Source organism: Gorilla gorilla, chromosome 5 (assembly GCF_029281585.2).
Source record: "Gorilla gorilla gorilla isolate KB3781 chromosome 5, NHGRI_mGorGor1-v2.1_pri, whole genome shotgun sequence".
Classification (NCBI taxonomy): domain Eukaryota; kingdom Metazoa; phylum Chordata; class Mammalia; order Primates; family Hominidae; genus Gorilla; species Gorilla gorilla.
The window spans coordinates 43,972,818-43,996,055 of record NC_073229.2 but is presented as its reverse complement, the minus strand read 5'-3'; the positions used below and the strand labels follow the sequence as shown (position 1 = coordinate 43,996,055).

The 23,238-nt window shown below is 41.6% G+C and overlaps 6 non-coding genes across 6 annotated transcripts; 5 read left to right on the top strand and 1 right to left on the bottom strand.

The window, feature by feature from the left end:
* Nucleotides 1–1,639: 1,639 nt before the first annotated feature.
* Nucleotides 1,640–1,711, top strand: TRNAW-CCA (transfer RNA tryptophan (anticodon CCA)). The gene has a single exon. It is a non-coding gene; the product is annotated as a tRNA-Trp (tRNA).
* A 5,898-nt stretch (nucleotides 1,712–7,609) lies between these two features.
* Nucleotides 7,610–7,681, top strand: TRNAM-CAU (transfer RNA methionine (anticodon CAU)). The gene has a single exon. It is a non-coding gene; the product is annotated as a tRNA-Met (tRNA).
* A 446-nt stretch (nucleotides 7,682–8,127) lies between these two features.
* TRNAS-UGA (transfer RNA serine (anticodon UGA)) lies at nucleotides 8,128–8,209 on the top strand. The gene has a single exon. It is a non-coding gene; the product is annotated as a tRNA-Ser (tRNA).
* Nucleotides 8,210–8,985: 776 nt separating this feature from the next.
* On the top strand, nucleotides 8,986–9,057 carry TRNAQ-UUG (transfer RNA glutamine (anticodon UUG)). Its single transcript has one exon. It is a non-coding gene; the product is annotated as a tRNA-Gln (tRNA).
* A 5,672-nt stretch (nucleotides 9,058–14,729) lies between these two features.
* On the top strand, nucleotides 14,730–14,811 carry TRNAS-GCU (transfer RNA serine (anticodon GCU)). Its single transcript has one exon. It is a non-coding gene; the product is annotated as a tRNA-Ser (tRNA).
* A 5,716-nt stretch (nucleotides 14,812–20,527) lies between these two features.
* TRNAR-UCG (transfer RNA arginine (anticodon UCG)) lies at nucleotides 20,528–20,600 on the bottom strand. Its single transcript has one exon. It is a non-coding gene; the product is annotated as a tRNA-Arg (tRNA).
* Between the last annotated feature and the right edge of the window lie 2,638 nt (nucleotides 20,601–23,238).

The window sequence follows — 23,238 nt, the reverse complement described above, 5'->3', positions numbered from 1 at the left end:
CTTCCTCCAACCCCCTTAAATTCATATGTTGAAGCCCTAATCTCTAGTACTTCAGAATGTGACAGTATTTCATCTGCAAAATGGACAAATGAATGAAATAATGTTTATAAATAAAGGGAAAAAGAATGTGACAGTATTTGGAGATACGGTCTTTAAAGGGGGTAATTAAGGTATTTTGAGATCATGAAAGTAGGGCCCAAATCATAAGGGCTGGTGTCCTTATAAGAAGAGATTAGAACACGGACACACAGAGAAAAAATCATTTAAAGGCAGAGGGAGAAGATAGTCACCTGCAAGCCAACAAAAAAGGCCTCAGGGGAGAAAAAAAAAATCAAACAGACTAGTACTTTGATCTCGGACTTCTAGTCTCCAGAACTGTGAGAAAATGATTTTTGTCTAAGCCACCCAGTCTGTAGTATTTGTTACAGGAGCACAGTTAACTAATACACTGTCCTTCCTCCATCTTGGAAGGCTGGACTTTTCTTTTCTTTTCTTTTCTTTCTCTCTCTCTCTCTTTTTTTTTTTTTTTTTTTTTTTTTTTTTTTTGAGACGGAGTTTCGCTCTTATTGCCCATGCTGGAGTGCAGTGGTGCGATCTCGGCTCACCGCAACCCCTGCCTCCCAGGTTAAAGCGATTCTCCTGCCTCAGCCTCCCGAGTAGCCGGGATTACAGGCATGCGCCACCAAGCCCGGCTAATTTCGTATTTTTAGTAGAGACGGGGTTTCTCCATATTGGTCAGGCTGGTCTTGAACTCCCGACCTCAGGTGATCCGCCCTCCTCGGCCTCCCAGAGCCGACGCGCCCGGCCTTATTTTCTTGAAAGAGCAAAATATCGGGTTTCTAGGCTGGAACAGTGATTCTCAAACTTTTTCCTACATCCCAATCTCCTGGAAGGCTAGTTAAAACAGACTGGTGGGCCCCACGCCCAGTTTCTGATTCAGTAGGTGTGGGGTTCCCTTTTTCCTAGGTTCCCTGCTGCTTTCGACCGTGAGGCACTTCTTGAGAATAGCTAGGCTGGAGGAAGTTAATCCATGGGGCTAGTGGAAAACGGTGAGTTCAGTAAATGTTAACGGATTCTTTGGGGTTATTGTTGTGAACTGAATGGCTTGTGTACACAATAGAGACCAGAGGGCCCGCGAATTTGAACTGAGAAGTGAGCGTTTAGGCAAGAGATATTATTTATGTTAGGCTTTCGAATCCCATTAGGTTGAGGATGGGGCGGGTGTGCGGATGGGTTTGAGTGAAGTAAGTGCTAGCTAGGCCAGGTCTTGCGGGGCAGTGCAATGCTGGAATTCTCTTCCTGAAGAGGGAGTAGTCTAGCGCATTTACAGAAAGTAGTAGTACAAACTTCATAACCGTTCTTATTACTGTTTCACTGCTAATCTAAACCCAACACATAGACACTTTTTCTCGAAACAGAGAAATTCGAGAAATAGAAAGATTGAACTTGAGAAACAACTGTTTTTCATATATGGAGCATTTATTTGGGTTTGGGGTTAATATTTAATCCGGCCACTCCCTTATTTTTCTCAAAAAAAGCCTTAGCGAAACTGTGAAAAGAGATCAAATCAAATAATAAAGAAATTGGGAGGAGGAGAAGATTAGATACTTATCTTAAAAGGAAAATAGATGGTTTCTGTGACCTCGTGGCGCAACGGTAGCGCGTCTGACTCCAGATCAGAAGGTTGCGTGTTCAAATCACGTCGGGGTCATGGGAAGATGTGTTTTGGAAGGGGGCAAAAGTATCTGTACTGAGATATTTAGTCAGTCAACCCGGGAAAAAGAACTCAAGACATTGACATAAAGGACGCGTTTTGTTTTCTGCATTCACAGATAAGTGAGATCTGTCTCTTTTGCCCTTGGTTTGCTGTTATGACTCTAAAATGAAGAATTCCCCTCGTGGACAGTCTATCTTTGGCCACCTCTTTAAAGGGAGATTAAACGCTCTCTTCTGGCATTAGATAACTTTTCCTACACATAAACCCCTAAACATTGGCGCTTTTTCCATGCTCATGCCCTGCCCTCTTTGCTTCCTGACTCTTCCTTTGCTTATCTGCCTGCAACACTTCATGCCTTCTTCTCAGTTTCATCTCCACTCGACCTGGAGTCAGGAACTTGGAGCCATCCTGGACATTACCTCTTCTTCGCTTCTGAAAGGAGTCCCAAGTTGTGCTGAGTTTTACCTCCTCGTATTTCATATCCCGTTTATCCACTTCTCTCAATTATTACAATGGCCTATTTGCTTCCATCTTTTCTCTCTTGCCAAGGATATTGACATAAATCTTTTTTTTTTTGAGACGGAGTCTCACTTTGTCACCCAGGCTTGGGGTGCAGTGGTGGGATCTTGGCTCACTGCAACCTCTGCCTCCCAGGTTCAAGCAATCCTCCAGCCTCAGCCTCCCGAGTAGCTGGGACTACAGGCATGCGCCACCACGCGCAGCTAATTTTTGTATTTTTAGTAGAGACAGGGTTTCTCTATGTTGGCCAGGCTGGTCTCGAACTCCTGACCTCAGGTGATCTGCCTGCCTCGGCCTCCCAAAGTGCTGGGATTACAGGTGTGAGCTACCATGTCCTGCCCACTTGTCATTTTTTTTTTTTTTTTTTTTTTAACAAGCAAGCACTTTCTATTTTACTGTATTCCTAAAAGGTGTATAATTAGAGTTCTGTTAAAGTTCTATACTGTTATTGCACAGTAATTATTTTCTTGCTCCAGATTTCACTGTTAGTAATCATATTAGTTTGCTAGGGTTGCCATAACAAATACCATACACTGGGAGGCTTAAATGGCAGAAATTTATTTGCTCACACTGATGCTAATGACAGAAATCTAACATGACTGACTGACTCCATCTTGCTTCTCACCTCACAGGCTAAACTGTTTTTTTGCTGATTCTAGAGCAGAGGCCAAGATAATTACAAGAGGAATTCAGTTTACAGATAAACTTTGAGGCAGGAAAACTGACCTCCACCTTCTTTTGTGGAGATTGAAGCTGCATTCACAAGAACAGGTAAGAATTATGGTAGGGTCCCGAACTTTGCTAAAGAATAGGCATAGACAATAACGTGCCACTGCTTAGCTTGTATTTCTGTAAGTTTTTTACTGCCCCACAGTCACTAACTGGGGGTTGCATGATTTACAACTTCCCGGCGGAGAGTGGTGGCTCATGCCTGCAATCCCTGCACTTTGGGAGGCCGAGGTGGGTGGATCACCTAAGGTCAGGAGTTCGAGACCAACCTGGCCAACATGATGAAACCCTGTCTCTACTAAAAATACAAAAAATTAACCCGGCGTGGTGGCGCCTGTAATCCCTGCTACTCGGGAGGCCTAAGGCAGGAGAATCATTTGAACCTGGGAGGCAGAGGTTGCAGTGAGCTGAGACCACGCCACTGCACTTCAGCCTGGGCAACAAGAGTGAAACTCTGTCTCAAAAAATAAAAACAAAACGAAAACGTGGCATTTGAGACATTTCTGAGATTTAGCTTTTCAGCAGATCAAGAGATGCCACTTGATCCTGAGACCCCTGCACCCAGTACAGATTCTAATCCATACAATATTCCAATAAAGAAGAGTAGAGCATGAAATGAATTCAACTTAAATTTGTGCAGAAGTGACTGAGCATTTTGGTCTTATCGCCTAGGCTGGAGTGCAATGGCGCAATCCCACTCATTGCAACTTCCACCTCCCAGGTTCAAGGGATTCTCCTGCCTCAGCCTCCTGAGTAGCTGGGATTACAGGCACCTGCTACCGTGCCTGGCTAATTTTTGTATTTTTAGTAGAGACGGGTTTTCACCATGTTGGCCAGGCTGGTCTCATCTCCTGACTTCAGGTGATCCGCCCACCTCGGCCTCCCAATGTGCTGTGATTACAGGCATGAGCCACCGAGCCCAGCTTGTCACTGAGCATTTTAAAGGCAAAATGAAGGAACAGAAAAGGGGGTGAGCAGGGCTCAGTGGAGTGAAAAAGTACAAAAATCAGAAAGAGATTAGTTCATATGAAACCCATCTACATTTGCTAACTGGTGCTTACAGAAGTTAAGCTCCTACCTTCCCACAGAAGTGGGAGACAGGGGCTTTATCTTCAGGTGTTGTTTGGAACAACAGTGCATTCTTTTGGCAGTCTTGAGTTTTCTCAGGCAGGCACTTTAAGGGGGACTAAAGTCATCCTAGGGATGTGGTCTTAGAAACTATGTTAGTGTCTTTAGTCTTTAAAGGTCAAGGTTGAGGCCTAGTTGAGAAGAATGTACAGTGGAGCCTGGCTAGAGTTTGGTCAAGGAGAGAATCGTTTTCATTTGACATAGCAGAACATAGTGCGGCAGGCCAGGTCTCCCTAATGGCTGAACAGGCAGGCCTCCATGACAACGGTTTTAGCACTGACTGAGTGGTTAAGTTAAATATTAAAAGCAAAAAAAAAAAAAAAAGCCAGTGCCCTTATACAAAGGCTGGAATGTAACCAAAGCCCACCAAGGGTATGTCTTTAAATGCATGCACACTTTGTAGACATGCAGCTTAGAAGGTATATAAGCTCTGGAAAACTTTGTGATTTTGAGTTGGTCTGGCCATAATTTCCAGGCCTTCTCTGTGTACCCCGTTACAAAAATAAACTCCTGGCCAGGCACGGTGGCTCACGCCTGTAATCCCTGCACTTCGGGAGGTCGAGGTGGTCATATCACCTGAGGTCAGGAGTTTGAGACCAGCCTGGCCAACGTGGTGAAACCCCATTTCTACTAAAAATATAAAAATTAGCCGGGTGCGGTGGCACGCACCTGTAATCCTAGCTACTCGGGAGGCTGAGACATGAGAATCACTTGAACCCGGGAGGTGGAGGTTGCAGTGAGACAAGATTGTGCCACTGCACTCTAGCCCGGGTGACAGAGCAAGACTCCGTCTCAAAAAAAAAAAAAAAAGAAAAAGAAAAAAGAAACTCGCTTATTTCCCAGTTCATCTGCATCTCATTATTGGGCCCCAAGAATAAGCAGCCTGACCCTCGGTTTGATTGGGGAGCAATAGTAGCAGTATTATTCAGTTACAGAAGTGAAAAATAACAAGAAACTCAGAACACTAACAGGAGATAATTGGTTAAATAAATTTATTATTTATAATAGGGCAGAATATTATGTAGCCCTTAACGTGATATTGAAGAATATCTGATATAGAAAGATGCTTAGGACACTTGAAATAGACAAATGACGTATTAAGCAATTAATTGCCATGTGTGATTATAGATTAGTCAGATTATACAGTATAAGCCATATGCCTAATGATTATACTACAATAATAAGAGTAAATATTTCTGGGTGTGGGATTAGACATTATTTTAATTTGCTTGCTTTTTGCTGACTTGTATTTTTAAAATATTTTAAGATGAAAAGTTTTTCTTTGAAAAAAGAAAATATACAAATTATGTTAAAAAAATTGCTGCACATATACTCTGTGCCAGCTCCATAGAAAGATACATCACACAAAGTTTTTGCTCTGGAGGAAATAGTAGTCCAGTGGAAAAGACAGACAATATCAACTCATAATAAAGAAAAAGGATGAAATTTACAAGGATAAGCCTATGCTTGACCCAGATATAGTGCATTGATATAAGAGTGATGGCCTCTGACTGGATAATGTGAGTGCCAAGAGTGCAGAATGTGGGATTTAGGGGGGAAATCACAGACTATCTACACCAAAGCAGGATTTTGGACTGCTATGAGAGTTATCTATGATTTTAAAAAAGAGTGAGAGGACAGAGAAAAGAACCTATATACTGATCTACAAACTAGGTAGACATAGTTTTGTTTGTTTTCATATATGACAGATAAAACTTAGATTACTCTGTATCAGGAAAGATGCACTGGATAGTTCAACTGTAATTGTTGAGTTTTTGCGACACGATGCAGAGTTAACACGTAGAAGTCACCTTTTAAAAATAACCTTGGGCAATTCATCAGCTGATCTTGAACTCCTGGCCTCAGAGGATCCTCCTGGCCTCAAGGGATCCTCCTGCCTCGGCCTCCCAAACTGCTGGGATTACAGGTATGAGCCACGGCCCAATTTACTGTCTATATTAACATGACTTTACTATTCCACTATTTTCATCAACATACCTTTACCATTCCCAGAGATCTTTGCCCAGGAAGCTAAAGTTGCAAATAAATTTTATTTATTCTAGGACCCTATTGTTTATTCCAGGAAGTTCTTGAAACACATATTAACTTCTTAATAGAAGGCCATGGCCAGGCGCGGTGGCTCACGCCTGTAATCCCAGCACTTTGGGAGGCCGAGGCGTGTGGATCATCTGAGGTCAGGCCAACATGGTGAAACCCCGTGTCTACTAAAAATACAAAAAATTAGCCAGGCGTGGTGGTGGGCGCCTGTAATCCCAGCCACTCAGGAAGCTAAGGCAGGAGAATTGCTTGAACCCGGGAGGCGGAGGTTGCAGTAAACAGAGATCGCGCCACTGCACTCCAGTCTGGGCGACAGAGCGAGACTCCGTCAAAAAAAAAAAAAAAAGCCATAACTGAGGCTTCCAGTTAACAGCCAAGTGAATGAGCTTAATTTCCTTCCTGAAACGCAAATTTTCTCCCTTCCCTTCCCTCCCCTCTCCTCCCTCCTCTGTCACCCAGGCTGGAGTGCATTTGGTGGGCCATCTCGGCTCACTGCAACCTTCTCCTCCCGGGTTCAAGTAATTCTTGTGCCTCAGCCTCCCGAGTAGCTGGGATTACAGACGCGTGCCACCACGCCCGGCTAATTTTTGTATTTTTAATAGAGACAGGGTGTCACCGTATTGGCCAGGCTGGTCTCGAACTCCTGACTTCAAGCTATCCACCCGCCTCGGCCTCCCAGAATGCTGGGATTACAGGCTTGAGTGTCTTTTTCATCTTGAAAGTCTCCAAGGGTCATGTATCAGCAGACTTTCTGCTTACTTCTACGTTCAAACGTTCTGAAAAATATTCTTACGTATTTACTTACTTCTATGTTCAAACGTTTACTCAGAATATTTAGACATAATATTTGATTGGATTTTTAAAACATTATAGACAGAGAACATACATTGTCACTTTTTTTAAGGGAGATATGATGATAGATGTAAAAGAAAACAAATCCATGTGACTACGTTTAGCACCGGTGGTTAAGTGGTTGAATTCTCACCTGCCGCGCGGGAGGTCTAGGTTCTGTTGCCTCCTCGCTGCAACTGTAATTTTTTTTTTCCTGTGAACATTTTCGATGAAAATCTCAAGTAAAAAATGTTTGGAAGTAATAACGACTCCCTCCGGTATCCAGGAATGGCTGAAATTTGCCCAAGCATTTATAATTTCACCTTTATAAATTATGCCAATTAGCCTGCCCTTTGTTTTCCCATAACTCGAAACATGCTTCCGTTTTAGAGAACTTCAACCTCAGCTGATTCGAATTTATCGAGGAAGAATTCTAAACCGCTGGTGTTTGGAAGTGGCGTGCAGCCCCATATGGATGGCCAGTGTGCACTTCTCATTCTCCAGGATAATTTGGCAAACGACAACAAATCATTTAAAATTAGGAAGATGCCGAAAATTGTAGCCTTTAATACATACTTGACAAGAGTAATGTTGAAGTAGCAGAGTGGCGCAGTAGACTGCGGAAATAGCAGAGTGGCGCAGCGGAAGCGTGCTGGGCCCATAACCCAGAGGTCGATGGATCGAAACCATCCTCTGCTATATGGCTGCGTGTCTTTTATTTGAAGACTAGGACCCTACAGAAAAGGGGTTTTAAATTAGGCATGCTAAACGTCGGCGGACCTGACCCATGTAAGAATCCACAAGGTATCCTGGTGGAAATGCGCATTTGTAGGCTTCAATATCTGTAATCCTACTAATTTGGTGTGGAGAGCTTCCAGCCAGTTTTGTAGGTTTGGAGACCATTTAGGGGTTGGCGTGTGGCCCCCTCGTAAAGTCTTTCGTACTTCCTACATCAGACAAGTCTTGCAATTTGCAATATCTCTTTTAGCCAATATCTAAATCTTTAAAATTTTGATTTTGTTTTTTAACCAGGATGAGAGACATTCCAGAGTTGTTACCTTGTCAAAATAAACAAATTTAAAGATGTCTGTGAAAAGAAACATATATTCCTCATGGGAATATATCCACGCTGTTGCAGGAGGTACGTAGTCGTGGCCGAGTGGTTAAGGCGATGGACTTGAAATCCATTGGGGTCTCCCCGCGCAGGTTCGAATCCTGCCGACTACGGCGTGGTTTTTTTACTCTCACGTAGAGGAAATCCGGTGCACTACCTGTGCAATCACACAGAATAACATGGAGTAGTACTTTTTATTTTCCTGTTATTATCTTTCTCCATAAAAGTGTAAGCAGATAATTTTAGTTCTTTTGTGTAACAAGACTTAGAGATTTTTGAAGTGTTACATTGGAAAGCACTTGAAAACACAAGTAATTTCTGACCCTGCTATAAAAATGATGGAAAAACGCTCAAGTTGTTTTGCCTTTCAGTCTTCCTGAAATGCTGTCTCCCTGTCTGAAATCCAGCTCACGTCTGACTTCCAAAACCGTGCTTGCCTTTAACTTATGGAATAAATATCTCAAACAGATCCTTTCTGGTTCCCCTCGTATCATCCTACTTTCAGAGGCCAGAATTGCAGAGGAAACACCAGATAGAGAATCTCCAAAACTGTTGCTAAGATGTTTTAAGAGATGTCTAAGTGTTGATATTTTCTTTTATAAACCCTTACGTAGAAAAAAGTATCGTGACCTAAAAGTTCAGCAAATGCGAAGTTCTGATTAATCAAGGAACGCTCCTATTCGTAATCTCCGTGGGCAGATCAGAACAAGTTTTTGGAAAGGTGAGTTCTGTTCTTGCTTTCTGCCTGCTGGAGCAGTTTTGTTGCTTTCTCGGAATCTGGGACTATGCACCTGTTTTGAGATGCCAAAGTAAACAGCATTCTCAATGGACCAATTCCACGTACTACATTCATGCTATCAAAAATATGTCAGGAGATTATTGTGTTGTCGGCCCCATGGTGTAATGGTTAGCACTCTGGACTTTGAATCCAGCGATCCGAGTTCAAATCTCGGTGGGACCTGTTCTGCTTTTCGTAGCCCATCCTTCGTTCTGCTTTTCGTAACCCATCCTTCGTTCGTGTCTTAAATAATCAACACACACCGGTCTGTGGATTTACTTTCTCATTCACGGTTTCTTCTTCGGATTAGCAAGTGTCATGTAACTCCTGATTGTCATTTCTAGCTTCTGAGTAGTATCATGTCCTTGTACATTCTTGGTCTTTTCTCTTAGCATCCACACTTCCCTGAGTTCCCAAAGGCAGCCAGGGTGTTATTTGCGTGCTCAGGGTGCTTAATGGTTTATGTGTCAGAGGTCCCTCCCGCGAATGTTTTCTTCTTTGGAAGCCCCTCAAAATGCAAGGATTTACATAAGAATTATAGTAGCAAGTGCCCCATGTAAGGGACCCATAGTATATCGGTTAGCACTCGGGATGCTGAATCCAGGAATTTGAGTCCAAATCTCTTTGGGATTTTAGCAACATCTTGGTCAATGTTCCTCTGTGGTTCTCTTAAATCATTAGCCCACCTTCGAGGTGTACCCACTTGGCTGCAAGCGCTGCCAATCATCATGGCACTCTGTCCTAGAGAAAACTGTCTCTATCTACTGACCTCTGAAATTTTAGCCCTACTCCTATTTTACTTGATGTCTCTTTTTGCCTTTTTGCCCAGAGTTTCTCAGATTCTGGTAAGTTAGAATCTTGGCCCCAGTGATTAAGAGTTTATGTTTTACAGCCCCCAATCTCAGTTTCTTCCTTTTCTAGAGCCTATTTAAAGCGTCCCATCTGCTTCTAAGCACTAACACTGTCCTTAAAATGTTTGGACTGCACAGCACTGCAGTTGTACACATCTTAGAGCCTCTACCGTTTGTACTCAGTTGGGGCGCCATCCAAACTCCTTAAGCTAATACATTGTCCACATTATTTGAAAGATTAGCTGGTATGTTAAAAGTACATATCAGTCTTTCAGTAGGGATTCAATTTCCATGTCCTGGTGACTTAATGGCTAGCACCTAGGCTTCAAATTTCAGTGGACCTGTCTCAGTTTTGGTGACCTTGCTCTTGAGTTTACCCAAATGGAGAAGCACACTTGGGCATGTATAGATAGTCTCACATATTTGCATTTCTTTTCTGGAGCAACATCTCGCTTCTTGCTCTTTTCTCTGGCTACTGAAAGTCGTCCACTGCCCGTCACCCTCATGTATCCTAGAAACTCTTCTTTTGAAAGCTTTGCTTTGCTTTGCTGGAGCCTGAAGTCAGTTAGACCACTGTAAGTTAATCATCTGCTGGGATGAGTAAAGGTTCATGTGTCAGAGGCCCCACCTATGACTTTTTTCTTCTTCAGAGCTCACTCCGAATGCTCTCTATGCTATCTCTGGACTCGGGCATGAAAATGTGCAAACCACAAATTGAGTCATCTGAGAGCCTGCATTTGTCTCCCTATGAGAAGCTGTTACTGTTCCTTACATTGAATCTATGCCCATTTTAAAGGTTAACTGACCAGATGCAATAGTATACAAGTCTTCCCTAGAACCTTTGTTATACAAAGATACCATGGTATAACGGTTAACACTCTGGACTCCAAATACAGAAATCCCAACTGTTTGTGGGACTCTAAATTCCTTCTGTTGACTCTCTCTACAGTTCAAAACATATCCTCCAGGGCTCTCAATGACAACAAAAGTAGAGCTCCGTGAACTCCTCTGGCCTCTAAAAATTGTTCCAGAAAAAAGCCCTGTAGACTTCCTTCTGCCTGTTTAGCCCTATTCATGGTACTATCTTAGTGGCTTTTTATTAGCTTCCTATTGCTTACCACAAATTTGGTGGTTTAAGACAATATGAATTTATTTTTTGTTATTTATTTATTTGTTTTTGAGACAGAGTCTTGCTCTGTCGCCCAGGCTGGAGTGCAATGGCACAATCTCATCTCACTGCAACCTCCACCTCCCGGGTTCAAGGCATTCTCCTGCCTCAGCCTCCTGAGTAGCTGGGATTACAGGCGCCTGCCACAACGCCCGGCTAATTTTTTGTACTTTTAGTAGGGACGGGATTTCACTATGTTGGCCAGGCTTGTCTCGACCTCCTGACCTTGATCTGACCGCCTCAACCTCCCAAAGTGCTGGGATTACAGGCGTGAGCCACCGCATTCGGCCTATTTATTTTTTAAAATAGGGTCTTACACTGTCACTCAGGCTGCACTGTAGTGGCACAATCATAGCTCATTGCAGCCTCAAACTCCTGGGTTCCAGTAATCGTTCCCTGTCAGCCTCCCAAGTAGCTAGGACTGCAGGTGCACACCACCATCCCTGGCTAAGACAACGTGAATTAAGTGTTTTTTTTGCAGTTTTGGATATCAGAAGTCTACAATAAAAGTATTAGCAGGGCTGTGTATCTCCTGGAGACATCATGAGATAATTCATTTTCCTGGCTTTTTCAGCTTCTAGTGGCCCCTTCCCTGCATCACTTCTTGCTTCTGTAGTCACATTTTCTTTTCCTGACTCTGAACCTCCTGCCTTCCTTTTATATGACCCTCTTGATTACATTGGACCCACTTAGATAATCCAAGATAATTTCCCCATCTCAAAATCTTCAATGAAATCCCATCTGCAAAATTCCTTTGACCACTTAAGGTAACATAAGGTAACTTATTCACAGGTTCTGGTGATTGGTTGTGGACCTATTTTGGGGGTCATTATTTAGCCTACCATACCCTTTATTAATAAATAGCAGGCATTTGTTAATGCTCTTTAGATTTAATCTATTGGTCATGGCTTTTTTCAAAAAGATAATGTATAGATTTACACCAAGCTTATACACAAGTCTTTCAATAGGAGAATCTTATGGAAAGGGTCTATGATGTAATGATTAGCATCTGAACTCAGATTTGGCAAATTTATGGCAATGATGTCTTGTATTTTTACATTCTCAACTATACTCCCTTTCAGCCGTAGGATCCACTGCTCTCTGGCTGATCAGGCCTTCCTGCATGTATTAGTTATCTGTTGTATAACAAATTGCACCCAAATTGGAAGCTTAAAACAACAGACACATATCTTACATGAGATATCATGAAAGTAATATCCTATCACATTTTTCATATTCTGTAGGTTAGGAGCAGGTCACTAGATCCAGCCAACATTCAAAGGGAGGAGATTACACAGGAAGTGTGGCCACCACACTGTTAAACAGTGTAGAGACCTCAGGGCAGAATAAGCCCTAATTGGAGCTGGTCTAATGCTATGACCGATATTTTGCAGACACCTTCTTTTGCTTGGTCAGGAAGTGCTGTATTGGGAGCAATTCCTGGTACCTTTTGGATTGGGAAAATTATCTCTTGCCCTCACCTTTTTAAAACTAGTTTTCCTTTGTGTATCTTCCTTTATAATCAAGCCAGTATTGAAGAGCTTGACTGCTACTCTCTTTTAATATCATGACTGAACAAGTGAATTAGAATCTATAGGGATAATGCCCTGACATGAATCCTTCTCAAAAGTTCCCTATGGATTCAAATGTGCAGCATGGAAAACCACTGAGCTAATTTTCCCCTGACCACCCTATTTAACTTGCCACCACTCCTATGCATATACCATCCTGTGACATACTGTGTATTTTGCTTTTTTTTTTTTTGGTGAGACAAGGTCTCACTTTGCCATCCAGGCTGGAGTGCAGTGGTGCAATCTTGGCTCAGTGAACTTCGACCTCCCGGGTTCAAGCGATCCTCCCTCCTCAGCCTCCTGAGTAGCTGGGACTACAGATGTGCACCACCACGCCCAGCTAATTTTGGTATTTTTTGTAGAGATGGGGTTTCACCATATTGCCTAGGCTGGTCTCGAACTCCTGAGTTCAAGGAATCTGCCTGCCTTGGCTTTCCAAAGTGCTATGATTATAGGTGTGAACCACTGTGCTTGGCCTATATTTTGCTTTATAAGTTGTTTATTGCTTATTTCTACATAATTAGGTTTCACCAGGGCAGGGAATTTTGTGTGTGGCATATACATTTGTTCTTAGAACAATGCCTGGAACATACGCAATGCTCAATAAATATTCATCAAAACATTGAATGAATCAAAGAACTAATGAACCCTTCAGGTCCAGGTTTGTTTATCATGCTTTATAATTTCTAATCCAAACACAATCAAGACCAAGCAATATTTTTTCTTTTCAGAACACTTTAGAATTTGTTGCTAACTGAAGCTTTAAAAAAATGAAAATTCGTACATTTCCTGGCCTGCTATGTTTTGATGGTGATTTGATACCTAATATGTCTGATATTTGTTAGGTAATTCCTTGGTACCTCCCTAGGGGATACAGTTTGAATCTTGATCATATTCTTAATTGCTTTGCTTTGCTTTGCTTTGCTTTTGAGACAGGGTCTTACTCTGTCACTCTGTTACCCAGGCTGGAGTGCAGTAGTGTGATTATGGCTTGATGCAGCCTCGCCCTCCCAGGCTCAGCTGATCCTCTCAACACAGCCTTCCAAGTAGCTGGGACTGCAGGCACCAGCCACCACACTCGGTTAATTTTTTATATATTTTGTGGAGTCGGGGTTTCGTCATGTTGCCTAAGCGATCCTCCAGCCTTGGCCTCCCAAAGTGCTGGGATTACAGGTGTGAGCCACTGTGCCCGGCCTTATTTTTTTAATGCTACATCATGTCAAAACACACACATACACAATATTATTGTTTTTGTAATTTTATTGGGTATAGGTGAGAAAACAGCCCCTGGTATCCAGGAACTGGTCTGACCGTATTCACTAGGCCTGCATGTTGTCAGGAATCGGCCAGGCAGTCACTGCTAAGTCATGGGGTTCTTCTGTTTTGCCTAATTTCACAGAACATTAGCATCAGACTGACTTTTCTGATTGTGATGAAATGAGTCAGAAACAACCAAAGAAAGGTTGGACACGGTGGCTCATGCCTGTAATCCCAGTACTTTGGGTAAACCAGGGTGGGTGGATTGCTCGAGCCTAGGAGTTTGAGGCTAGCCTGGGCAACATAGTGACATAGTGAGACCCTGTCTCTGTAAAAATAAATTTATTTTTTTAATTTAGAATTTAAATGAAATACAAAGAGATAATAAAAATGACAACACTAAGTATCATTTTCATCACATTTCTTTGTGCAAAATAAGCAAAAACAAAACAAAAATCCCTCAGATGGCCCCACGATTCTTTAAGATACAGTCCAAAATCTAGGGTCTGATACTCAGAACCAATCACAATTTGACTGTAACCCATCACTTCAACACTTTACCTGTCACCCACTTGGGCTTCTAGGAGAGACAATGGTTATTTCTCAGATGCGTTAGTGCCATCATATGGCAGGCATCCCTCTGGGAATCCTACCAGGGAGTGTCCAGGAATGCAACAATAGACATACCTGGTTTAATGATGGTGTTCATATACATGACCTAAGAAAAAAGACAAAATCCAATTTGATTTAAAAAACAGGAGCAGTCACTAATTCGTTTTTCCTTTTCAATTTCTCTTATTTTTCCCTTAGAAAGTGTACTTTGTCATCTTTATTAGGGTCTATTCCTCCCTCCCAGTCTCCTCTTTAGTTTTTCTTCCTTTATGAGAGTAAGAGGGCCATTTATCCATTATTTCCGTCACTGAAAACATTTAACAAAAGAATAGGAATTGCCAAATCAAACTGTTGAGAAGAGAAACATTACACATATCACGAGAAGTCCAGCCATGTGACGAGGTGGCCGAGTGGTTAAGGCGATGGACTGCTAATCCATTGTGCTGTGCACGCGTGGGTTCGAATCCCATCCTCGTCGCTCGGCTTTCTCTGCTAACAGGAATTTTTTAAAGGTTTCCCCTCAGTAAGGTCTGCTATACCTCCCTGTTTGCTCACTGAGAATTAGGTGTTTTTAGCTCCCTTTAAGAGAGGTATTCTTCAGTACGTATTAGCTCACTAACGTGTGCTGGCACTAACAACCTTGTGTTGGTAACATGATTACTGATTCCAAAGGACCGAAAAATTACAGTATTTTAGCTCCGCTCCCTCCGCGCAGGCAGAGGTGTATCCACCGCTGCTCCAGATCCGCAAGACTCTGTTGTAGTTGAAAACTGATTTCCGACCCTCTGATTTTTTGCTTAACCCCCTGAGTAGCGCCTAGCATTTCTCCTTATCTAGCTGTGATCCGGTGGTTGTTAATTATACATAACTGGGGAGATTTCTCAAAATGCTCGTGTCTCCTCCCCTCCCCTAGACCCAGTTAAATCGAAATCTTTAGGGGGTGGAGTCTAGTGGTCGTTTTGCAAGTGCCTTGGGTCTCCCGGGATAAGAACCATCACTGTCCTCACTTCCTTCTTAGTTTTGGTTTCGCTGTTTTGGCAGTTTTCATCATAAATGTGTAATCACAAGGAATTGGGCCTGGCGCAGTGGCACACGCCTGCAATCCTTGCACTTTGGAAGGTTGAGACTGGAGGATCACTTGAGTCCAGGAGTTCGAGACCAACCTGAGCAATATGTCAGGACCGCCACCCCCCAACAACCCCAACCTCCCCGCATTAAAAACAAAAACAAAAACAAAAAAAAAGAGAGAGAAAGAAAGAAAGAAAAAAGGAATTGGTTACATATGCTATGTCATTCCTAAATAATGAAGCCCACAGGACCATTAAAATTTATGTTATATAAAAATCACACACAAAAAAGACTGCTAAACTTGCTAAATAAATATTTAAAACTGCCATTTGGCCCATATCTAAACATCCCATATCTAAACAAAAAACACGAAAAATTGGTTATGCTTATGCCATGCAAAACTTTTCAACTTAAAAAAAAATCTTTCTTTTTTTTTTTTCATGTGGTTTATCAGAGGCTCTGTTGTCTTCCACGTTTAACACATATCCCCTTCATCTGGTTTAGTGGTGGACAAAGGGGAGGTGTTACATAAAAGTTAGCTGCCTCTGTGTCTGTGATGTTTAATGTTTCAGAATGCAAGACTTTTGGCAAATTCCTGACAAAGACCACCAGAGACACACCTGTAGACAAGCAAAATTGGATTTGTTGGTTTGTTGCAAAGAGGGAGACAAAATGCCATGGTGAACCATTAGCTGACCGTAATTTTGAGATTGTATATCCTAATAATTTTTATCTAGAAAGTGAGAGAATAAGCTGGGTGTGGTGGCTCATGCCTGTAATCCCAGCACTTTGGGAGGCAGAGGCGGGCAGACACATGAGGTCAGGGTTTGAGCCTGCATGCTGAAACTCCGTCTCTACTAAAAATACAAAAATTAGCTGGGTTTTGGTGGCACATGCCTGTAATTCCAGCTACTCAGGAGGCTGAGGCACAAGAATTGCTTGAACCTAGGAGGTGGGTGAGCCTAGATCGCTTGAATCTAGGAAGTTGCAGTGACCCTAGATTGCGTCACTGCACTCTGGCCTGGGTGACAGAGTGAGATTCTGTCTCAAAAACAAACAAACAAACAAACAAACAAAGAGGATAAAGCAGGATTCTTGCTATAACTGGTAAAGAAGCAGTAGCCATATTAGCCAGAAAGGAGGAGATGTTTGGTTACTTTTGTTATTTGACGATGTCCTTGTTTCTTATTTTTACTCACCATGATTATGAATTGTCTTGTTTTATCTCAAGTCATAATGGCCACAAAGTGTCCTTGCCTGTTGGTGTTTTTTGAGATTGGTTACATCCAATAGGAGTTGACCAGAGCTTTGCTGTGAGAGCCAGGCCAGCTCCCAGCAACTCCAAGCTGTTAATGTTCTGGCTACTGGGGCTGTTTTTCTCTTCCTCAAGATATAGGTTAATTTGTAAGTTTTGGTAAATTCTTCATTTCTTTCCATATCTAAGCCCTTTGCCTAACAACTCTGCAATTCCTCCCAAAGATATGTGGTATATTTCCATACCACTTTGACTTTGGCCTTGGGCATGACAATGACTTTGGTCAATGTGATGTTAGCAGGCATGAGTCAATTAGGGCCTTTGAATATGCCTGCAAAGTTGGGTGTCCATATGCACCTCTGCCATCTTCATGAGAAAAATTTTCCCTTGGGTAGCTGCTGTCTTTTCACCCTTGGCCCCAGAAAGAACATGCTTTGAACTAACTAGAGTTCCTACTGTGAAGCGCAAAGGAGGTAAGCTGAAGTGTACTTACATCTTAAGGTACAGCCATTCATATAATTTGGCCTAGAGCTATTGACCTTCAACTGACACACACAGATGCTTATTATATGTTTTTAAGCATTCGTGTGTGTGTGTGTGTGTGTGTGTGTGTGTGTCTTTTAATGGAGCAATAGCTGACTGAAACACATAGTCTTTGCTCCTTGCAAGTCGTAATAAAAATCTTTATGGTTTTGGCTGGGCATGGTGGCTCGCATCTGTAACCCAGTACTTTGGGAATTGAGGCAGGAGGATTGCTTGAGGCCAAGAGTTCAAGATAAGCCTGAGCAACATAGCGAGACCCTGTCTCTACAAAAAATAAATTAGCTAGATGTGGTGGCACACACCTGTAGTTCTAGTTAATTGGGAGGCTGAGGCAGGAGGATTGGTGGTTGAGGCTGCAGTGAGCCATGATTACACCACTGCATTCCAGCCTGGGTGACAAAGTGAGAGCCTATGTCTTAAAAATATATAATATAATCTTTACGTTTTTGAACTGTAGTGGAGGCAGAATTTTACCTCTATTCTTATTACAATTTCTCCAGCTGAACCTGAGAATTAAATTGATGTAAGGCAGATTAATACAAAAAGACCATACAAATTCATTTAATAGTTTTCTGTGGCACAAGAGGCTTCATTGGAAAATGAAGATACTACAGTGCAGTGAGAGTGGAACACTTACATGCTGAATTAGACAGAAAGTGGTAAACTATGTAAATGTAACAAGGCAAAGGGGCTTGGGCTTGGGTAGTTACTTGGGTAGAGAAGTGGCTGAGAGGATAAAGGCTCATTTAACAAGATTTGTTTACACAGATTTCCCTCAGCCTCAGTTACCTTAGAAACTAGAATGAATGATACTGTCATTCTAGTTTAGGGAGGACTTATTTCACAGAGGAATTTAATCTTCTGCTTTTAAGAAACAGAATGAGAGTCAGAGTGATATTCTTGCACCTGCTATTTTTCAAGTGCCTTTAACTCAAAATAGTCACTATGCCAGAGGGGCATAGTTTTTAACTCCTTCAGAATATATCTCTTCTAATATAAAGTATAATTTACTTATATAATCTACTTATTCATTTTGTGTTTTCTGTGTTGTCTCCTCCTCTCTTCCTTCAACTCCAAACCTCTTAAGGACATGGGTTTTTGTGTACTTTTGTTACTGTGTTCCTAGATTGCTAGATCCTATATTCTAGAATCCCAGTACCTAGCACAGTGGCTGGGGAGAGAAGCAGGCACAGGGTAGGTGCTCCATAAACATTTACAGTAGTCCCCTTTCTATCCAAGGTTTCACTTTGTGTGGTTTCAGTTACCCATAGTCAACTGAGGTCTGAAAATAGGTGAGTAATGTACAATAAAGTATTTTGAGAGACAGAGAGATCACATTCATATAACTTTTATTACTATATTTAGATTGTTATAATTGTTTTATTAGTTATTGTTGTTAATCTCTTAAAATGCCTAATTTATAAATTAAACTTCATCATATGTGTATGTATAGGAAAAAACATGGTGTATATAGAATTCAGCACTATCCAAGGTTTCAGGCATCCACTGGGGTCTTGGAACATAACTCCTGTAAATAAGGGGGGCTACTCTATTAAATTCATGAATCTCTTAATCCCCTGTGCAACTGGACCCAACTCCCAGTGTTTGTGATACACATCTAGAAATCTTTCTTCTTGATTTATTTTCTTCCAGTTGCTTTTTTTTTAATCCAGCTCCAAAAGATGTTTTTCATGTTATTTATTTATTTTTTTTCTGAATCCCACTCTCAAAGCAGAAAGGCTTACACATTCATCAAAGGGTGCATATATTTTTATTTGGTGGATTTGGGACAAGTTCCTAAATTACGGTGACCATTTAAGACTCAGGATGTCCACAGATTTCCCCATCTTTTTCAGTTTTCTCCCTTTTGGCACTTCCCAGTCTGGAAAGTCTCTCTCCTCCTTTTGGTTTTCTTTGCTATCAGTGCAGTAGAGAAAGAAAGAAAAAGAAGAGAGAAAGGGTTATGACAGGCAAATTTTTATATTCTTGCATCAGAATTTCCACTTTCATTAAATGCTTGAGGGAGGCTATGGGGCCCCTGGAAAAAGTCTTGTTCATCCTCTGGTACACATGGTTACATACTGATCAGAGAGAGAGGAGGAAGCTTTTTCCTGTTCTTAGAATCAAGAAAAAAGGTGGGCTACGTAATTCGCAAGTATCACTGTATTCATTTTAAAAGGTTACTCTTCTTTTGAGGTTATATCCTTTTTCTAGTTTATAAAAGGATGCTCAGTGCAAATGGTGGGTTTTGCCATTAACAAGGCAGAACATGGTTTTGCATGACATTAGGACATTGACACTTTCTAATCCAATAAATTTCAAAGTCTGGAAACCAATGCTCAATCGCCACATTTTTTATACAACTTGGAATCTACAGATGACTAGAGGAAACCAGAATGAAACAGAGCTATGGAAGAAGCTGGGGACAGGGAGAGGTAATTATTACTAATTTTAATATTCTTTGCTTTGATCTAGAAACACTATGTGATTTGAATCAATGATCTCATCTGGATGGAGTCAAATGTCTTATGTTTCATCATGATGTCAGCAATTGGAAATTACTTTTCCTTAATCCTAAATTATTATTAAATTCAGGCACACAAAATGTTATTTAGGAATACAAAATGTTTTGTATATATTTTGCACAGCTGTGTTCCCTGTCTTTTCCTGTTTGCACACACACACTGTAACCAGTTGGGCTATTTTAATTACCTTTATATTTTTGCTTTGCAATATAAAATTCAATATTAGGTATTCTCATCCTTTTGATGGCAACACACCCACAACAAAAAAGTTAAAATGGAGAGTAAGAACTAGTAACATAGCCTTCAGCAGCTGCCAAAACTCCTTGGTACACGCGGATGTAGACTAAAAAAGAAATGTGAAGAGTTTTTGGCCTAGTGCTTAATCAGAAGAAGCAACAGGTTTCCTACTGTGCTAGCCACTGGGGCCTGGCATTAGTCTGAGACGCTACAGTTTGAGACAGCTTGGCTTATAGATCTGAATTTCTTTTTTTCAAGGAATTGAATCCTTGAATTGAATCTAAGCCTACAAAACCGAAATGCAGGTGCTTAAAATCCAGACTTGGGGAGAACCTGACAGCTCCAAAACAGTAGATGGCTGTATTTCAGTTTTGACTTTCCAGTCTTTCTTCACTCTGTCTCTTGTTCTCCTAAGGCCTTTGAGAATGTCTCCTTCTTCCCTTTAAAGGAGAGGAGATGGAAAAAAAAAAAAAAAAGGATTCAGAAAACCCAGAGAGTGTATAATTTATTTTTTTCTTGGAATGAAATGGGTAATAAAATCTTCAGGCCCGAAAACGGACTCTACTTAACCACGAAGAGATTCGAACCCTCAATCTCCTGATCCGAAGTCAGACGCCTTATCCACTAGGCCACGTGGTCCCTCACAGTTCTCTTTTTGCTGCAATACTTAGAAAATAAAACGAGCTTCCCCCTCACCCCTCCAACCCCCCGTGTTGGCATCCACAGCGCCCATGTTTTCGCCAATGAGAAAATGAAAACTTTAGATTAGGTGGGATATTTGGGGCCACAGAATCGGGATTTATAAACGGTTGGTATAGACAATTATTTTAGTCTTCTGGTAGTATGACTACCCCTTGGAGAGAAAAGTCGTTTGTCCTGACTCCCAAGGCAGAAGAAGTGGAGTTTATGGCATCTAAAAGATGCTAAAATTCTGCATATTGTCTGCATGGAAGGATATGTTAAAATAAGCTTACTCAAGGTTTCTTCCCTATGATGCTCATCCACATTCACCATCTACAGACTAGGTTCTTGCACGGTCTGCCCAGATAGTTGTTAAGAAAACTGTACCTGGAAGGCAGTTTTACCACAAGGCAACATCTGCACCGTGGTCTTTCTCGCCACCCTGCATGGATATCTGCAGACCCCGGAGACAATTACCCCCTCTCCATGCTGTTCTGGTACTTTCTCTGATTGTGATAATGTGATATCAGAGCACTTTTCATGGTATGGTTCTGTTTAGAAAGGAAAGAAAATACTTTCCTTGGGGTTTCTCAGGAGTGCCGAGTGGACTAGAGCCATTACCAGTTTTTGAGGTTCCCATACATTAAGAAGTGAAGGAACACGAAATAGAAATGCAAAAATTTTTATTATTAACAATTTTTACATTTAATAGATGAATCAACACGAAAATGTAATGCATTAGCATCATACTATGGAGAAGATATTTATAGAATTTATAATGTTCTGTAGCACTCTTGGCCCCATCATGGCATATAAAGTTCTATTTTGTGTGGCTTCTTTCAAGCCTGTCAGTGAATCTCTGTGAAGTCAAGTACTTCATTTGAAGATAATGTCAACAGCCTACATATAAGACATTTCCTTAATTTTCCTAAACCCCAGATACTGGGAATAATGGCTCTCCTGGCTCATTTGTGATAAGTCTTGGTTTCTCTTGGTTAGCAAATATAGCGGCTTCTGGTGCACAGAAATTGGGCCTTTTACATAGTCTTTCTTTCCCTATCCATAGAATAACATCTGACAAATAGTAGGAGCTCAATAAAAATATGCCGAATTTCTCATTTATTTTTGTATTCTGCAATCATCTTCAATGTGAGAATTATTATTATTATTATTTTTGAGACAGAGTCTCACTCTGTGGCCTAGGCTGGAGTGCAGTGGCACCATCTCGGCTCACCGAAACCTCTGCCTCCCAGGTTCAAGCGATTCTCCTGCCTCAGCCTCCCAAGTAGCTGGGATTACAGGCGCCCACCACCAATGCCTGGCTAATTTTTGTATTTTTAGTAGAGACGGGGTTTCACTATGTTGGCCAGGTTGGTCTCGAACTCCTGACCTAAGCTGATCCTCCCACCTTGACCTCCCAAAGTACTGGGATTACAGGCGTGAGCCACCACGCCTGGCCAATGTGATAATTATTTAACAATATTCTTCTATTCTGCAAAAATCTTTGTTGCTCTCTCTTTCTCCTTCCTGGGGAAGATTGATTGAAAGGCTATTATAATATCTGGATGACCCATAAACCATTATGGGTAGTGTTTGTAGAAGTATCAAGGAGTGGTTGAATTCTGGGTATGTTTTAAAGGGTTTGTGATTAAATTGGTGTGAAATAAATAGAAAAGTCATATATATCTCCAGTTTCTTTTGCTGTAACAACACAGTTTGCATTTACTGAGGCAGGAATGACTTCAGAAAGAGCATTTTGAGAGTGGAGTGTGTATGTGTGTGGTGGGGATCTAGAATCTGTTTCAGCATTTACTTCAAGTTGTGTATTGAACATTCAAGTGGAGAGGACTGGTGTGGAGTGGTCAGATTTAAATACATATATACAGTCCCAAACTTTCCCTTTCCCAAGTTAGAAAAGAAGTGACTTGCTGAAAAATAAACCAATCAAGGACCAGATCATAAACATGAAAACTCTAAAGACTTTTTTCCTTTATTTCCCCCCTTATTGATTGATTGATTGATTGCTGCACCTCCTGGAATGGGACAGAGACTTTTTTTTTTCTCAGGAGAGAACTGGAATAATATTCTTTGCTCACAATTGGTCAGTGGTTTCCTATTGCCCACTGAAAAATAAAATCCAAGTGTTTGCCTTGTATACTCACCCCCTTATGACCTGTTCTTTCCCTTTTTGTTCTGCCATAACTCCAAACCAATTGTAGGTATTGTAAGACCTAAAATTTCAACTGCTGCCTTGAGATTTTTGACCCTCACAGAGCTCCCCAAAAATGCTTATCCACAAGTTCCCCTGTCTTGATAGCTATGACTCCCACAAGCAGGAAAGGTTCCCTACTTGTCCAGTTCCCTTATCTGACAGACCAGCTGCATCTCACTCAGGCCTCAACCTAATGGGTTTCGTCTCACTGCCAGTCCCTAAAACTGTTAAAGCAAGCCAACTACATTCTCTGGAGGGAACCAGGAGTCACCCAACCCTCTGATGACTACAAAGCCTACCTCTCACAGCCCCTAATGGTTCATTCTGTTCCTGAGTGCAAACCTTCTGTGGCCTTGCACGGTGTGCAGTGCCCTCTTTTTTCCA